This window comes from Pelophylax lessonae, assembly GCF_965119305.1.
Source record: "Pelophylax lessonae genome assembly, chromosome: 3".
In the NCBI taxonomy this organism is placed as follows: Eukaryota; Metazoa; Chordata; class Amphibia; order Anura; family Ranidae; genus Pelophylax; species Pelophylax lessonae.
Window position 1 is genome coordinate 426,257,711 of NC_138770.1, and position 25,611 is coordinate 426,283,321.

Here is a 25,611-nt window from a genome sequence, read left to right on the forward strand (position 1 = left end):
CCCCCCAGTGCCCTTTCCTGCAGTTTACTGTACTTTTTATATATATATATGTATATACGTATATATATATATATATATATATATATATATATATATATATATGTATATACGTATATATATATATATATATATATATATATATATATATATATATATATATATATATATATATATATAATACATGTATATATATATATATATATATATATATATATATATATATATATATATATATATATATATATATAAAGTTGGTTTGGGCTGCTCATTCACAAGAATTACATGCAAAATAATGGTACCGCTTTCAGCACCTAAAATCCAAAAGAATCATACCGCCAGGGAGGTTAAAGAAGAGTTGTGAGTTTTTTTTTTAATCTCTGAGATGGCAGGGGAGGGGCGAGGGTTAGTCCAAGTTTTTAGGATGGTTTTGCTTGCAGCTAGTAGACAGAGATGTATCCATTGAGGGTTATCATTGCTTGGATGGCCAGGTATAGTCCATCTGGCTATTTTATTGCTAAATAACATTAAGAGAGGAGTTTTGGGGATGTGTAATCCTGTTACATCAGATCGGAGGACATTGCCAGAATCTTTGAGACAGCAAACGCTTAAAGTGACTGCATTGTGGGCATGATGGAGAGTGAGTTGTTGAGTTTTTAGGGAGGAAATGAATGAACGGTTTATGAATCAGTTTCAATTGTGTTTCTCTCCATGATTCATTGATGGTACATTTACAGATTTTTAGGTAGCCATCCATTATCCCTTTTCCAGGCATTAGGAAAAGTTATCAGTTTTAAAGATGCATTTTTATTGTCAATTATTCAAAAATTAAGGTATAAGTAAAGCTCAAACATTTTTTATAAGTTTGGATACCATAGGGAAGGGTCAAAACCTGTCAGCTATTCTTTTTTTTTCTTTCTTTTTTGTAATCTGTGTCCCATTGAGGAAATTTCCCTTCACTTACTGTCCTTTACTCACAATAGGAAGTGGGAGGAAATCCTTCTCACTCACAAGACAGTTCTCAGCAGAGCAAGTGTAGCTTTGTAAGATTTTCCTTCTATTGTTCAAGGGATATCCTGACAATTTGGACTTTTTTCTCACTTATTGCCTAGGTGTCCAAGCTGTCCAAAACCTATAAAAGTTATTTAGGTGAACTTCTATATGTTTTCAGGAAACCTCATTAAGTTTGTTGTAGTTATTATTTTCTTTAGTTTTACATTTATGCCACATTTTATTCTGTAAAGTTTTACCTCGACAATAAACTGACTACAAAATTAGAAACTGGCTTACATTTCAGACAGCAGCTAAATCAAACAAGGCTCTTAACTGGGAACAGTATGACCTATGAAGTATGCCTATCTGAACATTATTAGTCATTTTTACAAGAAGACTTAAACTGCTGGAGAAGTTTCTTAAATGCATTATTCATTATGTAATTCTTAAATCTGAAGTGTTCTTGTGACTTTTCTGGTAGAACAATATAACTTTTTGTCAAGATGTCACGGTTTGCATAGCTTTTAGCCACTTTAGAGCTCTAAGGGTCCTTTCATATGGGTTTTTCAATTAGATTTGTTTGTCAGCTTTTTAGGCAAACGCCTGATCAGAAACTCCATGTACATCTCTGGGCAAGCAGATGTAAAGGGACATCTTCCAGCACCAGCTTTCTTTATGACTCTCGGCATTTGGTCACATGACCACAAAGGAAGTCGGTGCTTAAAAAAATATTCTTTGCCAGATGCTGTGGTCACAGGTCTAAATGAAGTGCAAGTAGCTGAATAATGTCCAGCATGTGTCATTGCCTGTGTGTCATGAATTATGTCTGCAGTGATAATATATATTCACTCAGAGCCACCAGTCAAACATACCTTATTATTATTAGTCCAGGGCAAGGCAGAAATGTCTAGGCATATGCTTTAAAAGTAAAATATTGATTGTAGGTTCTATTCTTCATGCTCTTTGCGTAAGTTACAAAGATCCCCTTTTCTGTACCCATCAGCTGGTGCACTTCACATATGGGTCACATTGGATGCTGTTTTCACTTCCACCTCTTCCTTATGGTTTTGTGTGAAGTAAAGACACTGATATCTTAGGCAGATGCATATACAGTATATACAATTGCTTTCATGGATAAAAAAAGAAACAAGAAATTAAACAAAGCAACATTTTGCAATTTAGATGTATACTAACTGTCAAAAACTTTTCGAAACAAGCAAAGCTTAATAATTTTACATCAATATATTCACTCAAAATTTCATAGATGTTAAATATCATTAGCTTATATCCATCTTTATATTTTAGTTTCAATAGATTTTTATTGATTTTAACAGGAACATAAGCGTTCATAAAAGGCAGTTAACAGACATTTCCTTCATGCTAGAGAAGATGTTCAGAACAATTGCAAAAACGCATACAAAAGGCATAACACATAGCCATCAATAGTTGTTCTCACGAAACTCATGTGAAAGGTATTGTAACAGTAGCCTGGAACAACGGCGGACTTCCCCCCCCAGGCACCCCAATGGGAACAAACTGTGACACAGGGGGGGATGTCCACCCTGACGAACATGAAATAGTAAACAACTTGCGGGCTTCAATGAGCATGTTACCAAGACTGCCACTGTAGAGGGAAAGAAACTGGTGAGTGTGGGGGGAGGTAGGGGAGGACACATGAGGAGGGTAGGGTAAACATAAAGCGGTTAAGAAGTTAGGAGGGTAGTGGAGAGGGCAATGTCATTAGATCCACCTCACATGAAAGCAGGTAATCAATACTACATCAAATGATAACTGTACATTTAGGGTGCTGGAGCCAAACATCCCATTTCTTGTGAAATGCCTTAGTGTTCAAGGAAACGCGGGAAAGGATACGTTCCATATCACACTGTTGGTTCAGGGTGTCAATAGTGTCCTCTATCGAGGGGGCTGTGGTGGACTTCCACAGTCTAGTGATGGTGAGTTTGGCTGCTAAAAGAGTGTGAAGCATCACCGGTCTAACGGCTAGCCGAAATTCCTGCATACGGATATGTAAGAGGGCCAAGTCAGGTTCGGGGGACACCTGTTGATTACATAATTCAGATATTAGTGAGAAAATTTTATTCCAGAATGACCTGAGAGATAGGCAGGCCCACATAGTGTGGAAGAGGGTGCCACACTCCCCACATTCCCTCCAACAGGAGGGCGGGTGGGAAGGGTAGATCTTGGAAAGTCTATATGGCGTTAGGTACCAATGGTGGGTCAGTTTAACATGTTGTTCCCAATGCGTGACGCATTTAGTGGCCGAGTAGGTGGACGAGAAGGCCTTCAACCAGTGAGAGGAAGGGAATGTTTTTTGTAGGGTCTGTTCCCATTTAAGCATGGTATGCGTTTTAGAGAAGTGACCTAGTTGGGTAATTGTTTTGTAGAAGAGGGTTATACCCTTGGAGGAGCCAGGAAGATCTTGAAGATATTCGTGGATAGGGGAAGGGAGTGTAATAAAGTGTGGGATGGCTTCGGAGCGTAAGAAGGACCGAATTTGGAGATATGTGTGGAAGGCCTTCGGCGGGAGGTTAAATTTTTTCACTAAGTTCGTGTATGTGGAGAGTGAGGTGCCTTGGTAAAGGTCCTTGATGTATCTTGGTGGGGCGCCCCTAGGCAGCCACAACGTGAGATCAAGGTTGGGAATAAAATAAGAGAGGACTTGCAGCGGGAGCATAATATTCTGGCCGCAGTCTGTAGGTGATATAGTGAGAGGAAGTTCTTTCCATATGTGATACGAACATAGGACAGAAGGATTCGTGGATGGAGGGGGTTTGGCCCCCATACGAGTGGCAAGTAGCGACAGTTGAAGGCTCTTGTGTGGTACTAAGGCCGCTTCCATCTGCGACCAGGATTTATTGGAGGAAGGGGACCACCAGTATTTAAGCTGGTCAAGCACACAGGCTTTGTAGTATGAGTAAAGGTTAGGGACTCCCATCCCCCCTAGGGACCTGTGCCTGGACATAATAGTCAGCGAGCATCTCGAGGGTTTTCGGTCCCATATAAATTTGGTAATTGCACCCTGAAGGGCTATAAAGAAGGAGCGTGGAAGGGGAATTATTAATGTGCGGAGGAAGTAAAGGAGCTTAGGTAGGACTATCATTTTAAATGTGGCTATTCTACCCATGACGGATAGTTCTTGCGTTTTAACCACTTAAGCCCCGGAGGATTTGGCTGCTAAAGGACCAGGGTTTTTTTTGCGATTTTTTACTGCGTGACTTTAACGGACAATTGCGCGGTCGTGCGACGCTGTACCTAAACGAATTTGACGTCCTTTTTTTCCCACAAACAGAGCTTTCTTTTGGTGGTATTTGATCACCTGTGCGATTTTTTGATCACGCGCTATAAACAAAAAAAGAGCGTAAATTTTGCAAAAATAACAATATTTTTCAAATTTTTTTATATGAAATTCCCCAAAAAAAAAGTAAAAATCAAAATTTTTTAACATTTTTCGGCCAATTTGTTTTATGCTACATATGTTTGGTAAAAAAAATCGCAAAAAGCGTATTTTGATTGGTTTGCGCAAAAGTTATCGCGTTTACTAACAAAGGGAAAGATTTTTGTCATTTTTGGTGTTTTTTTTTTTAACGCGTAATGGCGGCGATCTGCGATTTTTTTTTTCGGTACTGCGACATTGCGGCGGACAGATCGGACCCTTGACTGACATTTTTGACACTTTTGGGGTTACCAGTGACATTACTGCAGTAATCAGTGCTATACATATGCACTGTTACTGCAAAAATGACACTGGCAGGGAAGGGGTTAACTTTATTGGACAGGGAGGGGTTAAGTGTGTCCTAGGGGCGTGCTTTCTACTGTGTAGGGACATTCCTATTGGTGTAAAAGCAAAGATCAACCGTTCTACATAGTAGAACGGACAGATCTTCACTTTTACACAGGGAGAACTGACAGGCAGCTTGTTTACACAAGCTGCTCTGTCTTTCTCCCTTCACAGGAGCGATCGCAGTGTGACTGGCGGACATCGAGTCCGCCGGTCACACGCACTGACTTGCCTGTGAACGAGCCGCGGCGGGCGCGCGCCTCGGCGGGCGCGCGCCCGCCCGCGATAGGCTCGCAAGTCAGTGACAGGCGAGTGACGTACCGATACGTCACTCTGCCTGGCCGGGGCTGACCGCCGCAGTATATAGTCGTGCGGCGGTCGGCAACCGGTTAAGGGAAGTCAAAGTACGTGGTAAAGATTCCAATAGGGGTTTAAAATTATGGGCAAAAAGTCCGGAGGGGTTCGGGGTGAGTTGAATACCCAGGAAGCCTAAAGATTCAGCGACCCAGGTGAAGGGGAGATTGTGAGAAAGTGATTGACGAAGGGCAGGGGGTATGTGGAGAGCGAGTATTTGGGATTTGCTAGCATTTAATTTATAATAGGAGACTGCACTAAATTCTTGTAATAGATCATAAACTGCAGGTAGAGAATTGGCTGGATTGGTCAATATGAGCAAAACATCGTCCGCGAACAGACTTATCCTGTGCTCAGACTGAGCGATCTTAGGGCCTGAGATAAGAGGGGAGTCACGGATTCTCTGAGCTAGGGGTTCCATAAGCAATGTAAATATGATGGGTGAAAGGGGGCATCCTTGCCTAGTGCCATTGGTAATGTGTAGGGGTTTGGATTTGATTCCCGAGGTAAGGACTACTGCAGATGGGGCGGAATATAGAGATAAAATGGCAGATTGCATCCACTCCTGAATACCAAACTTGTCTAGGACCTGTTGCAGATAGCCCCAATGTACCCTGTCAAACGCCTTCTCCGCATCCAGGGACAGGAGCAGAGAAGGCGTTTGAGGGGCTCCAAGGTGGGAGATTAGGCCAATAAGACGTCTGGTGGCATCAGGGGCCTGACGACCCGGAACAAATCCCACCTGGTCTGGGTGTATCAGGAGAGGAAGCACCCTTTGTAACCTTAGAGCTAAGATCTTGGCATAAATTTTAATATCAACATTTAGTAGTGATATAGGTCTATAATTCGCAGGCAGGGAAGGGTCCTTATTCGGTTTCGGGATAGTGACTATAACAGCACGCAACATATCAGGAGGGAAGGAAGCAGTGGAGGAAGCAAGAGAGAAGCCGTCCTGCAATCGAGGGGCAATTTCTGGAGCAAAGCATTTATAATACTCATTGGAGAAGCCATCTTCCCCGGGGGATTTATTGTTAGGTAGTTTAGAAATAACAGAGCAGATTTCGCTTGGAGTAATGGGTTGTGAGATAGATTGGAGCATCTCCGTAGAGAGAACAGGCAATTTAGTTTTAGAAAGAAAGTTGGCAATACCCTCAGGAGTAGGTTGAGGTGTAGAGCTGTCAGTGCGGAGGTCATAGAGTTTCTGATAATAAGACGCGAAGGCATCCGCTATGTTTTGGGGGTTGGTCAGGAGATCAGCTGCGGTCGGATAGGTCAAGGATAGAGTTTTCTGCTTTAGTCGCTTAGATTTGACCTTTCGAGCCAGCCAAGCGCCCGCCCTGTTGTTCAGTGCATAGAATTGAGCCTTCATGTACTTAATGTGATTTTCATATTTATATAAGAGGAGAGACCTTAGGGTCTGTCTTTCAGAAACAATAAGTTGTGTGAGGCTGGGGGAGGGGTTAGTTTTGTTTTCCTGTTCCTTGAGAGCAATGGACCTCAACAGGTCCTCAACCTGTTTCCTCCTCTGCTTCCGTAAATATGAGGACATTTTGATCAGCACTCCTCGCATGTATGCTTTATATGTGCCCCACAAGGTGAATCTGTTAACATCAGGGCCATCATTCCATTCAAAAAAGTTGTTATGTTCCTGCAATATCGCCTGGCGCAACTTCTCATCCGCCAGCAGCGAAGAGTTCAGTCTCCACACCGGGGGAGGGGAGTTGCGCAGCTTGTCGTCAAACTCCAGAACTATCGGTGCGTGGTCAGACCAAGAAATCGCGCCAATGCGAGCATTGGTCACACTCTGCAAGGATCCCTTCGTTGTGAGAAAGAGGTCTATGCGGGAGTATGAGGAATGAGGAGCAGATAGGAACGTATAGTCCCTTTCAGAACCATTAAAACAACGCCAGACATCATATAAATCGTGAGATTGCAGTAAAGACACTATAGATTGTGTAGGCCTCCTGGATTGTGAGGTGGAGTCCATGGCAGGGTCCAGGACAGTATTGAAATCCCCTCCAATCAAGAGGGTACCTTGCAACATTTTCATCGTTACAGAAAGCAATGGGGTCAAGAACTTCCTTTGACGTGTATTCGGGGCATAGAGGTTAAGTAGGGTAAAGACAGTGTTGTTCAGTCGGCATATCAGCACAATAAACCTTCCTTCAGGGTCGGCTATGGAGTCAATATACTGGAATGTTACTGAGTCTCTGATAGCAATAAAAACACCACACGCCTTTTTCGGAGCGTTGGCCATATAAACATGGGGGAAGTGAGGAAGAGTCACTTTGGGGCACTTGTGGGCAGCAAAATGGGATTCTTGGACAAAAAGAACGTCAGCTTTGTGAAGTTTGGCTTCTCTAATCAGTGCCGATCTCTTATAAGGGCTGTTGAGCCCTTTTGTGTTCAACGAGAGTACTTTCAACGGCATGATGACACAGTGGGATATGTGCAAATGGTGAGGGTCCTACTCTGGGTAGGGCTCACTGCGTGTAGAGCATAGTACCTTACTGGAAAGTCACGTAGATAGGAAGGCATCGGGACGGCTTGCAGCACGATGAATGAGGTGCAGAAGGGACATTCGGATCCAGCAGATACCTGAGGTATTAGTCCAAACAGTTGTACATGTCGACAGGGATGATTCGGATTCAGGTAGGTGGTGAGTGGTTCTGGAGAGGCTGTAAGAAAAGGGGGAGACGACAAGACAGACAAAACAAACAACACAGAGATAAGAAAGGCCTGACTAAAAAAGCAGGCTCGATGGGCAGCCAAAAAGGCCACTGCGGTCAAGGGGGGTCTACAAACGCTCAGCAACATGCTGAGCTGTCACAGAGAATTTGTAGAGCGCACCAGTGCAAAAAAGGCCTGGTGTATCGTAATGGAAAAAAGAGCTTCAAAAAGGAAAAATAGAGAAAAAAAAAAAAAAAAGTAAAGCAGCAAAACCGGCAAACATTGGAGCTCACGGCAGTCCTCCAGAAATTTGAAGAGGAATCTGACTAATGCAGAAAGTAGAGGCTTGTAGAGAGTTATGTCCATTCAGAATGCAGGCGTTCCAACGGGGCAACAGTGGGTAAAGGGGTCTCATCGGGTATAAGCTGCCACTGCTTGAAAAGCTGTATCCCCTTCTCCACACTATAGATAGGATAGGTCTTGCCATTCCAGGTGACCAGCAGCTTCGTGGGGAAACCCCACTTGTAGATCACTTTGTTATTGCGGAGCATCTTAGTGAGGGGCGCCAGCTTCTTACGGTTAAGTGCAGTTTGCTGCGAGATATCCGTGTAAAGGGAGATGCCCATGAATTCTTCAGGAACCGCTGGACTCTGCTTCGCCGCTAACATAACCCGTTCCTTCACATGATAATAGTGAATGCGAGCTAGGGTGTCCCTAGGTGTTGTGTCGGGCAGGAACTTGGGTTTTGGAATACGGTGGGCCCTGTCCACACACAGTTCAATGTCGCTCAGGGCTGGGAGGAGAGCCTTCATCAGGCGTTGCACATAGCGGGTCAGCTCGCTATGGGGAACAGTCTCAGGGATCCCCCTGAACGTGAGCGATCTTCTAGGTCGGCTAGTTTAGTTTGGATGCATTGCAGCTCAGTCTCCTGGTCAGTATAAGCATCTACAAGGTCATTGTGTGCATTATAAAGATCCGCCATCTTAGTCTCCAGATGATGAATCCTATGGTCATTGGTGTGCACTTTGCCTTTAATTTCATTAAACATGTCATCAAAGTCAGCATGGAGTGTACTTCTGAAGGATATGAGCATCCGCTTCATGGTCGCTTCGGATATAGGTTGGTCTGAGGCAGGGAACATATCAATGGAGAGGTCCGAGGATCTGTTAGGCCTCTGGGCCTTGTCTGAGGCGCGCTGTGTGAAGGGGGAGATGTCTCCGCTATTGCGGCGCTGCTTAGATTTAGCAGGGCTGGATGTTGTGGGAGAGGAGGGTGGGGAGCTTTCCTCCAGCGTCCCTATGTCAGGCATGTCCTCCAAATGAGGGTCATCCCCGCCGCTATGGCGCTGAGGACCGGGAGCCGCGCCGGGTCCGGCGCCATTTTGTGTACCTCGAGCCGGCGCTGCCGGGAAGAAGTTGGTCAGCCGCTGGGGTGGTTTCGTCGCCTTCCTGCGTTTGGACATTGCTGCCGGTGTTGTAAAATTTTGTCGGACCCGTGAAAAAATCGGACCTCGTCACTTCCGGTTATGGGAGTCTCAAGTGCGCATGCGCACCAGACATTATCTTGGTTTGGTAAACTTATAACACAGAGCGACCAGTTGAATGAGAGGAGGCGGGGCTGAGGTGGGACGGAAGACACCGCCGCGTCATCTGCAGAGCTGAATAGAGGAGGCGGGACGGAGGTGCGACCGTGTAATAAATGCAGGACTTTAGCGACTCCTTCTGTTTTATTATCTTTACTAATTATCGTATTATTTACCCTTAGGATTTCATTACATTTAGTATTTCTTATTTTGCATTATAGAAATACTAAATGTCATGAAATCCGAAGGATAAATAATACGATAATTACTAAAGATAATAAAACAGGGAGTCGCTTAAGCCCTGCATATATTACACGGCCGCACCTCCGTCCCGCCTCCTCCGCCAGCTCTGCATATGTGCCTCCGTCCCGTCGCACCTCAGCCCCGCCTTCTCTCAATCACCTGTCCGTTCTCTGTTATAATTTTGCCAAACCTCGAAAAATGTCTTCTGCGCATGCGCACGGACGACTCCTATCAACTGTTTTGTGACGCTCTGTACCCGGAAGTGACGAGGTCCGATTTTTTCACGGGTCCGACAAAATTTTAGAACACCGGGTGATGTAAGGAGCCTCCAGAGCCGTTTGCCGTGACCGTAGTGCAGAGATGTCAGCCGCTGTGAGTTGCTGTATTCTGGTGGATGCCGGAGCTCTCACTTCATGCGGCCATCACGCTCGCCGGCCGGACACGCCCCCCCATCTTTATATTTTAAACACTTCAAATACATACACAGATATAAACAAATTTGCTTTTAATCCGCAATTGCAAATGACTCATAATATACATGACTGTAGTTCCTTTGTGCTTCTTTATTCTTTTGATTGTAATATAGAAATTCTAAAGTTACTTCTTTTTAATATGTATCTGGACACATATGAAAAACCTGGGGCCCATGTTCTCATTGCAAGGTGTTTCCTTTTTAATGTCCAGTGCTATTTTTGATGTGGTCAACTGTATCATCTTACCTATTAAAATGGTATTAAAATCCATTGTAGACACATGGTAAAGATATCCCTAATGAATATAAATCACAATGTATACACGAAGCAGTATGAAACACCTTAAAAAAATTGGGCAAAATACCACTCAGTGTTTTTCAAAATGTTTTTTGACATTCACAAAAAAACTACTAAAATACAGCATGAGTTATTTTTTTTAAGTCATGCGGTATTTTATTAGTGAAAACATGAGGTAACATAATGCCTGCTGGTAGCTGGCGTATTTATTTACAGTAGTAAATACCACATTGTTAAGGAGCAGGCAGCTGCCAGCATCCTTAACAACCAGTAACTGTCAGGGACTTCGGATCTTGTATGGATTTTAAGGGAAACCCCCCCCCCACCAATTTTTTTTTAAATTGCATGGGGTCCCCCCTAAAATACATACCAGACCCTTATCTGAGCAAGTAGCCCAGCAGGATAAGTGAGCGGCCCCCCATCGTGAACCATTTCAGGCCAACATGAGGGAGTGCCTTGGTGCAGAGGGGCTCTTCCCCACCTTGTCTCCATGTTTATGGGTACAAAGGCCTCTTCCCCACAACCCTGGCCTGTGGTTGTTTGGGTCTGCAGGTGTGGGACTTTTCAGAATCTGAAAGCCCCTTTAACAAGGGGGCACCCAGATCCTGCCCCCATGTGTACCGTACAGTCCCGCTCCCATGTGACACCACTGACCCAGCATGGCCCCAGTCGTTAATGTCACACGGGGCGGGAGCACCTCGTAACATCACCGGGTGGCACTGCCCCTTAGTTATTTAAGAACTGCCAGATGGTGGAGCTGGCAGGTGGCAGAAGCCTTCGTTGGAAGTGTACATTTTTTTGTAGGTTGGCGGTGCCAGCGGGCAGCAGTACACTTTTTTGGGTGAATGAGTAGGGGTACTATGTACCCCATACTCATTCACATAGAGGTGAGATGGGATCTGGAGGCCCCCTTGTTAAAGGGGGCTTTCAGATTCTGACAAGTCCCCACCCGCAGAACCTCACAATCCTGGCATCAACATGGGGACAAAGTGCTTTTGGGGGAGAGGCAGAGCCGCCCTGCCCCAATGCACCCATGTTGAGGGCACGCAGTCTTGTATTGTTCAGGGGGGTGCTTTCCTGACCTGCCTTCCAGGGAAGGGGGAGGGCCCTCTCTTTCCTGACCTGCCAGGCAGCATGCACTGAAGAGGTTTTGGTATGAGTTTTGAGGGGGACCCATGTTATTTTTTTTATTTTGGCATTGGGGTTCTTCTCAAAATCCTTACAAGACCCAAAGGGCCTGATATGGATTGGGGGGACCGCCAATTTATTTTTTCTTATTTTCTAATTGCTGGCAATTCGTTTTGTTACATTCAGCTGTTAGCAGGAAATCCCAGTGACAGCTGATGACTCATTGGTTGTTGTTTACTGGTTGTTAAGGAGCGGGCGGTCGTCTGCTCCTTAACACCCAGGACACATTTTGTCATTACCTTGATCACTATTTAATTTAAATGCATTTAATTATTTATTTATTTATTTATTTCTATGAATAGAGTTTAACGTCTTCTCATGTGGTATTTACAGAGCGCTTTCAGGGTTTTGTGGTAAATATCGCAAAACAGTATAATGAATTGACAGTTACAGGATCTCATGCGATATTTAGGCTAAATGTATCCGGACACCTAAATGTTGCAGTTCCTTTTGTTAATGGAGGCCAATTTTTGACAAATAAATTGTGGACCTAAAATGTGCCCTGGAAGCTAAAGTGTAAGATTGTGACTGTTTGTCATGCATCCTATAAAGGAAAGGTGTCACTGTGGGGTTGATTTACTAAAACTGGACAGTGCTTAATCTGGTGCAGGTGTGCCTGGTAGCTTCTAACTTCAACTTGTTTAATTAAGCTTTGATGGAAAAAAAAACCTGGAATCTGATTGGTTTCTGTGCAGGACTGCTCCAGATTTTGCACTCTCCTGTTTAAGACCCCGTTCAGACAGGGGCGACACGACTTGCTGGGGCGACCTGTGAAGTGTGCACCGCGACCTGGGTGCGACATGCACGGACTTCATATCATTGAAATCAATGCAGGTCGCCTCCAGGTCGCCCCAAAGTAGTACAGGACCCTTTTTCTAAGTCGGAGCGACTTGTGTCGCTCCTATTAGAACGGGTACTGTGCTAATCAATGATAGGCGACCCACCACGACTTGTCAGGCGACCAAGTCGCCTAACAAGCCGCGCTAGTGTGAATGGGGTCTTAGCAAATCAACCCCTTTGTCTTTTTCATATATATATATATATATATATATATATATATACATTGCAGCAAAAATGAAACATTTACCTCCGATTTTACTCAGTAAAGTAATTTCATTTGGGAGCTAGCGCAGCGTATGCAAGGAACATTTTTGACAGCTGACAGCTAGGTACTAAATTAAGTATGGAAGTGTGTAAGCAAGGTTGCTGAAACCTGGAGGGAGTCTGAGAAAAGAAACACACAAGAAGAACAAAAATTGAGAAGAGTCATAAGGGCTGATTGGAGGCACAGACTCAAGTTCAAGCAGTCAGAATAAGTTATAGCAGATCAATTTCAGACAGGTTAGAATGAATACATACAAGAAGCAAAAGCTAAAACAAGAGTCACGGGTAATGTGAAAGTGTAAGGTAGAGTGATCAGGGCATGAACAGAGCTCGGTACCAGAAGGCAGAAGCACAAACACTATAAAATACAAGAACTAGGAACAAGAAAGAGTGAGGAAGCCCAAGCTGGAACAAACAGTATAAGACCAAAGACAAAAACAAATGGCTAAGGAAGCAGCTCTTGAGGCACTGATAATGTGCAGTGCTCATGGTGGTTACTCTGGTAATGTCCAGCTTTCATGGAAGTTTCTGCCAACATGCAGTATTGTTCTTTCAGGTAACTTGCAGCTCTCATGACCGTTTCTCTGGTAACACAAAAACACAAAAAAATCAAAGTAATGCTTTCTTGTAACATAGCACTCTCTGATAATAAACCTGAACAACCTGCCACATACAGGCTTTTAAATATTCTACTTTCTCACCTTCTACTACAACATAAATGAAATAGTAAGCATAATTTATCAACTGCTTGATTCTGTGGTGTTACACATATAATGATATGCATTGAACTATTTATCGTAAAGCAATAGAGGGTTAAGGAAAGGGAACAGGTAACATCTAGCAGGGCATGCCAGCAAAATGTTTACTGATTAACCTTTAAATCCAACTTAAAGTGTTACTAAACCCACAACAGTAAAATCATTCTGCATATGCAATAAAGCAAGCTTGTTATACTCACTGTAGAACCTAAGGGGTTAATCCTCTGCATTGTGCAAAAAGGATATTTGATCCTGTCTTCTCTGATCCTCCCCTTTTTTTCAATGTCGCCAAACAATTTCTGATAGAACAGAGGCAAGGACAAAGTAAAGGACAAGCTGCACATGCTCAGTTTGGTGTGTATTGCTAGAGTTTTTTTTTTTTTTCTAGGGAGAGTGCATTTGATAAGCACAGAGCCAATCAGCACTTTCCAGACAGAGGGTCAGGGGTCCTGCAGCCTGATAGGACAGTCAGAGCAGTACGGAAACTTCTGCTACAAGTTTAACTAGACTTCTACACTTTATTGTCAAAATTATTGGTACACCTGCCTTTACACGCACATTAACATTAATGGCATCCCAGTCTTAGTCCGTAGGGTTCAGTATTGAGTTGGCCCACCCTTTGTACCTTTAACAGCTTTAAATCTTCTGGGAAGGCTGTCCACCAGGTTTAGGAGTGTGTCTATGGTAATGTTTAACCATTCTTCCAGAAGCACATTTGTCAGGTCAGGCACTGAATTTGGGCGAGAAGGCCTTGCTCGCATTCTCTGCTCTAATTCATCCCAAAAGGGATACTATCGGCTTGAGATTAGTACTCTGTGCAGGCCAGTCAAGTTCTTCTACCCCAAAATCGCTCATCGGTGTCTTTATGGACTTTGCTTTGTGCACTGGTGCACAGTCATGTTGGAACAGGAAGGGACCATCCCCTAACTGTTCCCATAAAGTTGGGAGCATGGATTTGTCCAAAATGTCTTGGTATGCTGATGCCTTTAAGAGTTCCTTTAACTGGAACTAGAGGGCCAAGCCTAACCCCTAAAAAAACACCACACCATAATCCCCCTCCACTAAATTATTTGGACCAGTGAACAAAGCAAGGTCCATAAAGACATGGAGGAGCAAGTTCAGGGTGGAACTTGACAGGCCTGCACAGAGTCCTGACCTCAACCTGATAGAACACATTTGGGATGAATTTGAGTGGAGACTGTGAGCCAGGCTTTATCGTCCAACATCAGTGCCTAACCTGACAAATGCGCTTTTGGACGAATGGTCAAACATTCCCATAGACACACTCCAAAACCTTGTGGACAGCTTTTTCTAGAAGAGTTGAAGCTGTTATAGCTGTAAAAGGGTGGATCAACTCAATATTGAACCCTATGGACTAAGACTGAGATGTTAAGGTTAATGTGCGTGTAAAGGCAGGTGTCCCAATACTTTTGACAATATAGTGTAGAAGTTACAAGATTGCTCTAACTGCTGATGAAAAAAGGTATTTAGCAGTTTATATTTACTAAAACTATTGAATTTTCATGTTCTGTGTACTGTGTGAGACTAGATACTGTATAGTGAATGCAGGGTCCTGGGTTTATTAACACTTTAATGCCTAAAACTAACACTAGCTATAGGAAAACAAAAATAGTGTGCTGTCTATTTTAATCATCCAATAAAGTGTTAAATGTGCTGAAAATATCATAAACCAACTTACAAATGATAAATTATAAATCACTTTTCTAGAGGAGGCCATTTTAATGCATTGCTTTGTTGCCCATTTCATAGCAGTACTGCTTCAGGTATATAAGTTGTGGAACGTTGCGCAATGGCTCCTGTCCCCTGATGATGTGGGTTACCACAAAACTGGTAGGCAGGAGTTCATTTTGTGATGTGATCGTGCACGCCACCGTGCGCTACTAAGTACTGCATAGTTTAAAAAACATTCTACCTGGAAGATATTGGGCCATGGTGTATGTTTTCTATCTTTGAGTATCACTGGCACTTCCATTGTGGCAGAGACTGTGGAGAGCAGAGGTGATTTGGGGCCATCCAATATTTTTACGGACCACTGTTCCAAGGATTAGTGGAGAACCATGTTGTTTTAACCTCCTATAATGTAGAGGTTAACCTTTTGGCAAGTGCTCTCTGTTGGTGGTGGTGATCTTTCACTCAGAGGTGTAGTCCTACTTAGCCCTTCTCTAACAGTGGGAGGACATTGGATGAACCTTTTGTTACTATTTATGAACAGGTATGATTTCTGTGCATCATGTTTGCATGTTATATCAGATGACAAACACAAGAGCACTTTGACAGACACAAGAGCACTTTATTGATATATGAATTATTGCACATAGCATTATATTTGTTTGATGAGTTATTGCACAATAGGTACTTTATGATTTATCAGTTGTAAGTTTGTTTATGATATTTAAGCACATTTTTGGATGATTTAAAGAGATAGCGCACCATTTTTGTTTTCCTAATTCACACATATCTTGTATTCAGATATAGTGGTAGCTGCAGTCTCCCTTGTGATGCTGAGCGCAAGGTTATTTTTATTTTGTTTGTAGTTAAACTAGCAATATCATAATGTTCTTACTGGGTGCTAAATCTATCAGTGCCTTACCTTTTTCCTGTTTAGATTCTACACTGCCAAGGTATTATATTGCCAGGATTTTGGCACCAAAACCTGCCAAATAATTTCATGCTTCATTCTGGCATTCATCTTTAGTATCTAGATTAAAAAAAAGGGGAAATAAAAGTTGTGTAGGACTTTAACGGTTGCCACTAATAATCCCAAAAAGGAATAGAGAGTACTCAATTAGATATAAAAGATATTTTGGGATTACTAGTGGCGACCGTTGAAGTCCTACACAACTCCTTTTTTTTTTTGATTGATTACTCTTTGGATGTGGTGCTACACATAACGAGTTGCATCTCTACATTCCTTATTAGAATATAGATGGATGTCAATATCCTTAAGCTCCCAATGGCCCTGAGTCTGAAGTTTAAAATTCAAGCTGATGTACTCTTTTGTCTTGTTACTGTGCTCTGTATGGATCCCTGCTGCCTAATCTAAACATACAGAAATATGAACGTGTGTTTATAAAGCATACTATTATGGAAAAAAAGGGCTGCAGTCCATCCAAGAGGAACTTTAAAGGGGTTGTAAACCTCAGACATGAAATATGAACAGGGCAGATGCCTCTGTAGAGTGTACTTGTGTCAATTAAAAGCACGCATCTCTGTCTGCTACTTTTTTCCTCTTCTGTCACAGATCAGCAGAAAGGGCAAAAGAACCGCTCCAGCGATAAGGTAATCCCAACCATCAAAAATAAGGTGCATTAAGGATCCGCAGTCCAGGCAACTATAATGTATAGAGAGAAATAGCCGCACTCCAACTTGAAGGTGAAAAATATAAAATCTGTTTTATTCGTATCCAAAAGATAAAATCAATTCAAAGTGTATCCATAATATAGTCAGAGACAAGAGATGAATGCATAGTAGTTGACACGTTTCACGGATAAACGTTTATCCGTGAAACGCGTCAACTACTATGCGTTCATCTCTTGTCTCTGACTATAATATGGATACACTTTGAATTAATTTTATCTTTTGGATACGAAAAAAAAACGGATTTTATATTTTTCACCTTCAAGTTGGAGTGTGGCTATTTCTCTCTATACATTATTTTTTCCTCTTCTGACACGTTTTCCTGACACCAAGAGAAAAATGGTGACAGGGTAGTGAGCTCCAGCTGAATGACAGCATCAGCTCTGTTCCTGTGTGGAGGGGGTGTGTCCCTTTCCTCCAATCAGCTGTCAGAGCGCTCCTCACTGAGCTCTACAGAGTGTAACTTAAGCTTTCTGTCCAGTTTTTTTAAACTCTCAGACAAGCTTTAAAATTATGCACATTGATTGAATGTAGGGGAAAGATGGCTGTAGACAGACAGGTACAACTTATGTAGGAGGATTTGTTTAACCTCTGTGTATCCCCTGATGCCAGTCACTTTACTGGGTATATGTAAGGATTTACAACCACTTTAAGCACCTTGCTGAATATATCTGCAAACGTTTATATGCTGAAAAACTGAATGGTTTTAGCACAGTTGCTACGTGCTTTTCAATATTCTGGATAGCAACAGCAGGCAACTGATTCTGAGTGTTGCCTTGGGATGCTCTTAAACAAAATATAATAGCATTACATTTTAATATGTACCCAAACTCTAAAAATTTGCTTGGCCTATAGCCAAGCCCTATAATGTAAATATAATCTTATCATGAAAAAAGTACAAATGTATTTAAGTGCGGCTCTGTACACAGAGGATTCTACAAGTCACATATTTCTTTGTAGTTTAACACTTTTCTAATATATTTAAAGTACCCATGTATTTCACTGAAACAAATAATAGACTCCTGCTTTGAAGAAACTAGGCATTGGTTTGAAATCGTTTTCCCTTATGCATACCTGCTTGTCAAAGCATTGCTGATATCAGCTTCAAAAATAAACTTCATGTCCTGTTTGAAATGCTGCACAACCTAAAGAATTGACAATATTTATTTTATACCAGTTTGCTGTGCATTTCTGACTCACCAGGCATACTGTTGTTCAAAGATAAAGGCTGTTATATGAGAAAACATGTATATGGATAACAATGAACAGAGGAATCTGGTAGATTTGAAGTAGAGTGTCATAAAGACTTAGGAGATTCCATCTCATCGCTGTCTGTAGCATTGTGATAAGGTAGTTGCCTATACTCTGCATGATGCTAAATGGAAATCACACAGCATCAGTGCTGTTCATGTGGTTCCACTGAATGTTCAAATACCTTTCAATTTCAAGCAGCCGCAACTTAAATTTTAAATTCATAGGAAATCCTATGAAACGTGTACTAAGCTCTTAGAGTAGTGTGTGCTTTTCAACATTTCTACATTTCTGGAGCCCATAAATGTGATAAGTAAAGGGATGTGATATAATTAATAATGGTAATAATAATGATAATAATAATAACTATAATAATAATAATAATTGCCTTGGTGATAAAAATAAATAAATAAAGTGTTAAAAATTCTTCCTGATGATGCAAACCTGCGAAATGCATTGAGGTCGACCTAAAGGCTACTACTTCCAGTTTCATCACTTCTGCCTATTGCTGGAACGCACGCTGGAATCGAGCGGCGTTCCGGAATTCTTTTGCACTGCTTGTTATTGTGTGCCGTAAATAGGCACTTTTAAATGTGAGTAACACAATTGTATATACTTTTAACTTTATAATGAAACAGTATTACGCAATCACCTATTTTATCTTCTTGGGGGATGTTTTATATCATATCATTGTGGGACAAGCGCTGTGCCCTCCACTGTGAGCCCAGGGGGCTATCCAGGGAGTCAATTTCAACCCCAAGGATATTCAGTTTGGAATATTTAACAAAGCGAATTGGGTCCTAGAAGTCCTTATTCGTCTGGTGAGTGACCCTCATATTAATGGGTGAAGGATTATCAAGCACTAGCACCTTAACTAGAAGATCATTTTTGAGCACTTTGGCACAACATTGGTGGAATTGTTGTTTTGGAAATTTCAATGGACTTTTCTTAACCTATCACTAAGATTTTTCATGTTTAATATATTTTTTTAAACACATTTTTTTTTATATTTACATTAATTACATTTTTAACACTTTATTTCTTTTTATCTCTTTTTATCACCAAGACAAATTAATTGTTTATTTATTGCACTTAGCACTTTGAGATATTTTCCTTAATCATTAACATTTTTGGTTATACCATAAATTGATGGCTGCCGTATCAACATCTGTAGAAATTTATCATTAGGAGGCGCTATTTCTTTGAATTTTGTGATAATAATAATAATGTCTTCATCAAAAAACTATAATGAATTCAGTAATGTGAAATAATAAAAGTTAGATATTGCCTATGCATTATCCAAAATATCCATGAACACAACATTAATTGAAGCAAACTATAAAATGCTTCTACGTTGATACCTAGTCCCGACCAGAGTTGCGAAGATGCACCCATCATCGGTGGCAATGCCCTGTAGTCACTAGATTCTGGATTTGTGAATTTAAGTTGATACACTCAGTGACAGGGGTTAATATCCGTAGATCCCCGGAACCAGCCCTTTTTCAAAATTCTCCCAAGGAGGTTCCCAAGAAATTGACAAAACTCATAACCTATATATTCTTAGCAGCCAGAATACCTATTGCTAAATACTGGAAGCAGTCAACAGTTCCCCTTGAATACGTGACGTGAGGAATAAACTGAACTGGATAATGGTTAATGATAGACTTACCTGTATTCTCCACAACTCCACCAAGAAATTCGATGCAACATGGGATCCATGGATACAATCCATACCTTATCCATACCCTAATGAAACTCTGACTGACTCCTCTTTCTTTCCTTTACTTTTCCCTGATCTACTCCCCTTTTTCCTATTTTTTCTTCTTTCTCACTATTTCTCCTCTCTTCGCTTATCTGATTTCTTCAACAATTACATAATATTTTAATGGAACATATAGTTCAATACTGACGATACGGATAGGAATGTACAGTGGGGTTCCGCTTTATGTTTTTTTTTTTTTCTTTTCTCTTTTCTGGCAATATGGCAACCTGGAGATGTTCCGTGCACCATTGGTGCACGGAACAACCCCAGAAATGTTAGTTTCTGCTTTTGTGATTGGCTTACTGATCAGGGCCTCCTCTGGAGTATGTTGTCAGCCCATGAGCACTGAAGGACACTGGGAGGTGGCACTGATAGATGGCAGTGATAGGCAGCACTGATAGACACTAGTAGGTGGCACTGATGGGCAGCACTGATAAGTGATACTGATGATGAGGCAATGATGGCCACTGATTTGCAGCACTGATAGGCACTGATAGGTGGCACTGGGGGGCACTAATTAGCAGTCCTGTAGGGCACTGGTAGATGGCACTGGTGGGCACTGATTAGCGGCACTGGTTGGCACTGAGGGGATCGATGTCCCTGTTACAGAAACCTGTTAAGGGCCAATAACAGCTGGGTAATGGCCAATAACCGGCTTCTGTTTACTTTGAAGATCAGCTGTCATTGGCTGACAGCTGATCACATGGTAAAGAGCCACTGTGATTGGCCCTTTACCTGGATCTGTGATCATCTGAGCCCTGAGGAGCGTGCCACCTGTGAGCCGCAGGGGTCCGTGGACGCCCTCCTGGCTTCTTAAGCCTGTGTGTAGCCGTCTTTTGGTGGTAAAAGAAGAAGTACGGTCAAAGCTCTTTTGGCCATATTTCTCCTGTGGGAGAACCCTGTGACCCAGATTTAGCCCACTCCGGGCTAAAGCCCACTGCCTAGTGATGTCACAGAGCTGGTCAAGGCTCTGTAGGGATTTTACCACTAATGCATGCTGTTGGGAGCCTGAGCAAGCCCCTTGTGTAGCCTATGGGCTCCAGTGAGCACTAGAGGGGCAGAACAGAGAGACGTGACTGACAGACAACCTTCTGTGCTCAGAGCAGACCCGAGAACTAAGCGATCAACATCCCCTGGAAGACGTCAGTTTTGACGAAACGATCGTAGGGAAGACGTGCTGACGTCACTACTGTGCGGCCGGAAGTCGGGCGGCGGCGGCTGTGATCCTGTTCAACGCTTTTTATCCTTTGACATATTGTGAGTGTTATTCCATTTGTTTTCTATTAAACTGTATATACCATCTACACTATTGTGGCCCCACTCTTCTCTTGCATATGTTTGCTTGGCTTTGATGAGGACGAGATAGCTGGTGCTGTTTTTATCCCTGATTGCATTCGGTGGGAGAGGTGACTTACGCTGGAGCTGGCTTTGAGGATATTTGGTGTATACCCATGCCTAAAACCTGTATCCTTCTGGTAAGCGCATACCCCTTATGCATGCTTCACAGCGGTTGACCGAGTGCTCTCCGGTGGTGGACTTTCTTTTACTCGGAGTCTGTTGGAGGCTTCCTTGAACTATTACACTTGACCTGGATACTCTTTCATGAACTTGGACTGTATTCAAACTCCCACTGTTCTTATATTTGCTATATCATTTGTTAGCGCAGCTTTCCAACATACATTTGTCTCTAGTGTTTCCCACTAAAGCTGCAGCTCCTACTATTATTGCTCCAGCGCAGTTATTTACATCTGCAACAGTCTTTGATTGCTCAGTTCTCGGTATAGAGCCGGTCAGCAGCAGCATCGGATCGATGCTACACCAATCCAGGTTAATATAAATTGTTGTTTTTTTTTTTTTTAATCCCCGCACTTTTCTTTCACATTTTGCCTCTTAACTTAACATTTATTTCAAATTTTCAGAATAATAACGATATGATCAAAGGAATTTTCATATTAAATGAAAAACCACACTGCTCAAACAAAATTAAAGAAACACTTTTTAACCAGAGTATAGCATCACGTCAGTTAAACTCCTTGGATATTGATCTGGTCAGTTAAGTAGTGGAGGGGGTTGTTAATCAGTTTCAGCTGCTTTGATGTTAATGAAATTAATAACAGGTGCAATAGATGGGTAATAATGAGACAACCTCCAAAACAGGAATAGTTTTACATGTGGAGGCCACTAACATTTTTTTCCCTACTCATCTTTTCTGACTGTTTTTCACTAGTTTTGCATTTGGATAGGATTAGTGTCACTACTGGTAGCATGAAGCGATACCTGGACCCTATAGAGGTTGCACAGGCAGTCCAACTCTTCCAGGATGGCAGTTGGCACATCAATGCGTGCCATTGCCAGAAGCTTTCCTGTGTCTCCCAGCACAGTCTCAAGAGCATGGAAGAGATTCCAGGAGACAGGCAGTTACTCTAGGAGAGCTGGATAGGGCAGTAGAAGATCCTTAACCTATCAGTAGGACCAGTATCTGATCCTTTGTGCAAGGAGGAACAGGACGAGCACTGCCAGAGTCCTACAAAACGACCTCCAGCAGGCCACTGGAGTGAATGTTTCTAACCAAACAATCAGAAACAGACATAAGGGTGGCCTGAAGGCTTGACATCCTCTATTGGGCCCTGTGCTCACTGTCCAGGCACCGTGGAGCTTGATTGGCATTTGCCATTGAACACCAGAATTAGCAGGTCCGCCACTGGTGCCCTGTGCTTTTCAAAAATGAGAGCAGGTTCACCCTGAGCACATGTGACAGATGTGAAAGGGTCTGGAGAAGCCAAGGAGAACGTTATGCTGCCCGTAACATCATTCAGCATGACCGGTTTGGGGGTGGGTCAGTGATGGTCTGGGGAGGCATATCCATGGAGGGAGGCACAGACCTCTACAGGCTAGACAATGGCACCCTGACTGTCATTAGGTATCGGGATGAAATCCTTGGATCCATTGTCAGACTCTACACTGGTGCAGTGGGTTCTGGGATTCTCCTGGTGCATGACAATGCCGGCCTCATGTGGCGAGAGTATGCAGCCAGTTCCTAGAGAATGAAGGAATTGATATCATACCTGACCTAAATACAATAAAACACCTCAAGGACATTATGTTTCAGTCTATCCGACGCCACTAGGTTGCACCTAAGGCTGTTCAGGAGTTCAGCAATGCCCTGGTCCAGATCTGGAAGGAAATATCCCAGGACACCATTCGACATCTCATTAGGAACATGCCTCGACATTCTCAGGCATGTATACAAGCATGTGGGGGCCATACAAACTACTGAGTACCATTTTGAGTTGATGCATTAAAATTTCAGCAAAATGGACCGGCCTGCTGCATCATTTTTTCACTTTGATTTTCGGGATGTCTTTGAATTCAGCCCTCTGTAGGGTGATCATTTTCATTTCCATCAAACGTTGTGGCCTCCTTTCCATCCTAACACATTACCCAGTTCATATCAGTATAGATATTCAGCATTATATTTTTCCCCATTGAGATCTGGTGTGTTTTCAAAGTGTTCCTTTAATTATTTTCAGCTGTGTATATACCCCTCCTGCTACTGAGTCATGTTAAGTAACAGGGGTCCCTCTGTCAGATTCTCTGCTTTCAACAAATTATTTACAATAGTCTAGAGAACTCGACACTTGTTCACTTTCTGTAGATAAGGTCAAAGTCAATACAAAGCTTTAATAGATGTCCAATTAAATGTTGACAAGTATATAACTGAGCTTCTGCTGCTCATGACTCAAGGTAAATGGGAGCTTTCCACTTTCCAATGAAAGTTTAAAACACTCCTGTATCCAGCATTCACTTAGGCTGGCCATATGAGAGTTTGTTCAACCAGCGGGTTGAATGAAAGAAAAAGACTAGTTTCCTCCATCCATTCTGGGTGGATGGGGGAACCCTTCACGCTGAGCTATTGTATTCTGACAGCGGGGATACATTTCTGCCAGAAAACACTGATCAGAGCAACCGGCATAAGCTGACGGTGCTTATACAGGGAACATTTTCAAATAGGCTGGTTGTATACAAGTCGATCGGATCAACTTGTGAATAAGCAGCCTGTCCATACATTTATTGAAATTCACCTGGCCCCTGCTGAACCAGCCAAATGTTGATCCATGTATGGCTGGATTTACTATGTTGCTTCAAGGAGAGTAATTACCTCTCCCAATACCTATGGTGGGAATCCAGAATTATTAGAATTTATATTGTGGAGATGGGACAGTAAATGGGTCTGAGTAGTTTGGTATGAGAAAACTGGGCAGGACTGACAACACTCAGTCCACAAAAACACTGTATCTCGTCAGCCCATGACAAAACTTTGGACCTGATTCCATTTATGACAGCTCATCATGTATTTTTCTGTACTCGCTGGGTGTTTAAATGGATAAAACATGGGGAAATGTGTATGTATTGTAGACGTATATTGCAAATGCCTTTTTTTTTTTTTAAATCAAGATATCATTTAAATCTGGATGTGTATCTTATGGAAACCTTGATGTGAACTTTGTCCACCTATGAATCTTGTCTGAGATCTCCAAATGGAAAGCATACATAAAACACTCTGACAGAGAGGCTATATCAGTTTGGTATTGATCCTACACTGCTTAGGGATTTATCTACATAGAATAGAATTTGATCAAAAAATGCCTGTGCAATGCCATATGTGGCCTGTCTGTAAATATTGGCATATTGGCAATATGGCAATCTGGAAGTGTTCCGTGCAACATTGGTGCACGGAACACCCCCAGAAGTGTTATTTCCTGCTTTTGTGATTGGCTTACTGATTTTCCAGACATCTGCACAAAGATACAAACCACATTTTAGGCAACCTTTGCAATAAACATTTCATTTTTGGTGAGATACTCCCAAACAGTTATTCACTTCTAAAGCGATTAAGACCCTGCATTTTCCTCATTAGAACACTACAAGTGCATTAGCCTATTAATAATAAAGAAGTCATTCTCATAAAGTTTCACTCTGCACAAAACAAACAGCTATTTCTTCAGAGCACACACGGATAGGACTCTGCAACAAAGTTTATTAAAATCCCTGCAGCGTACATTGATCACCAAAAGGGGATTTTTTTTTTCTCAACAAAAGTGTAATTATTCTTATGACCCTTTCGTCAGATGATGAACCTACAGAATATTTAGTTATGATACATTGCAGCAATTATACAAAGTGCAGTATTCAGTAGCAATCAGCCTACAATTTACTTTAAGGGAACAAGTAAAAAAAGATGAATTCTGACTCCCTGACTAAGTTATTGCACTTTGCACTTTTTTTTATTGATCACTATCACTACCGCAATAAATAGGCCTGATAGATTTAAAGCAGTTTATTTTTTTCCACTGAATCTCCTTTTCTAGTATCCTGCCTTACCAGCTACACATACTGTATAGAGCATATTTTTCTGTTTACAGCTACAGACATTTTTTTTAAAGCAGATAGAGACATAAAATTTGCATTACAGTTAAATAGTAAATGCTATATCATTGCTTTGTTAGTTATGTGCTTTGGCTTCTAAACGGAATGGCCACCTTTTTGGATGAGTTCCTAATTGTTCCCTGCCTTTAGGGATCTTTATAATGGTCATTAATGTACTGACATCTGTAATGTAGAAACTAATTATGTAAAGCCATACTTTAGCCCTGCAATATTCTTTTACATATTTTCTTTTTTTTTTAGAAGCATTTCAATTAGGTTGTTTGCTAAGCAAGACACATCATTTTGTTCTACTTAGCCTGTGAAGTGTCTCTTTT

At 42.1% G+C, this 25,611-nt stretch overlaps 1 protein-coding gene across 4 annotated transcripts in view; it reads left to right on the forward strand.

The window, feature by feature from the left end:
• The window catches only part of LAMA2 (laminin subunit alpha 2), a 1,405,743-nt gene that overhangs the window by 924,105 nt on the left and 456,027 nt on the right, over positions 1 to 25,611 (forward strand). The gene's annotated exons all lie outside the window — the stretch shown is intronic.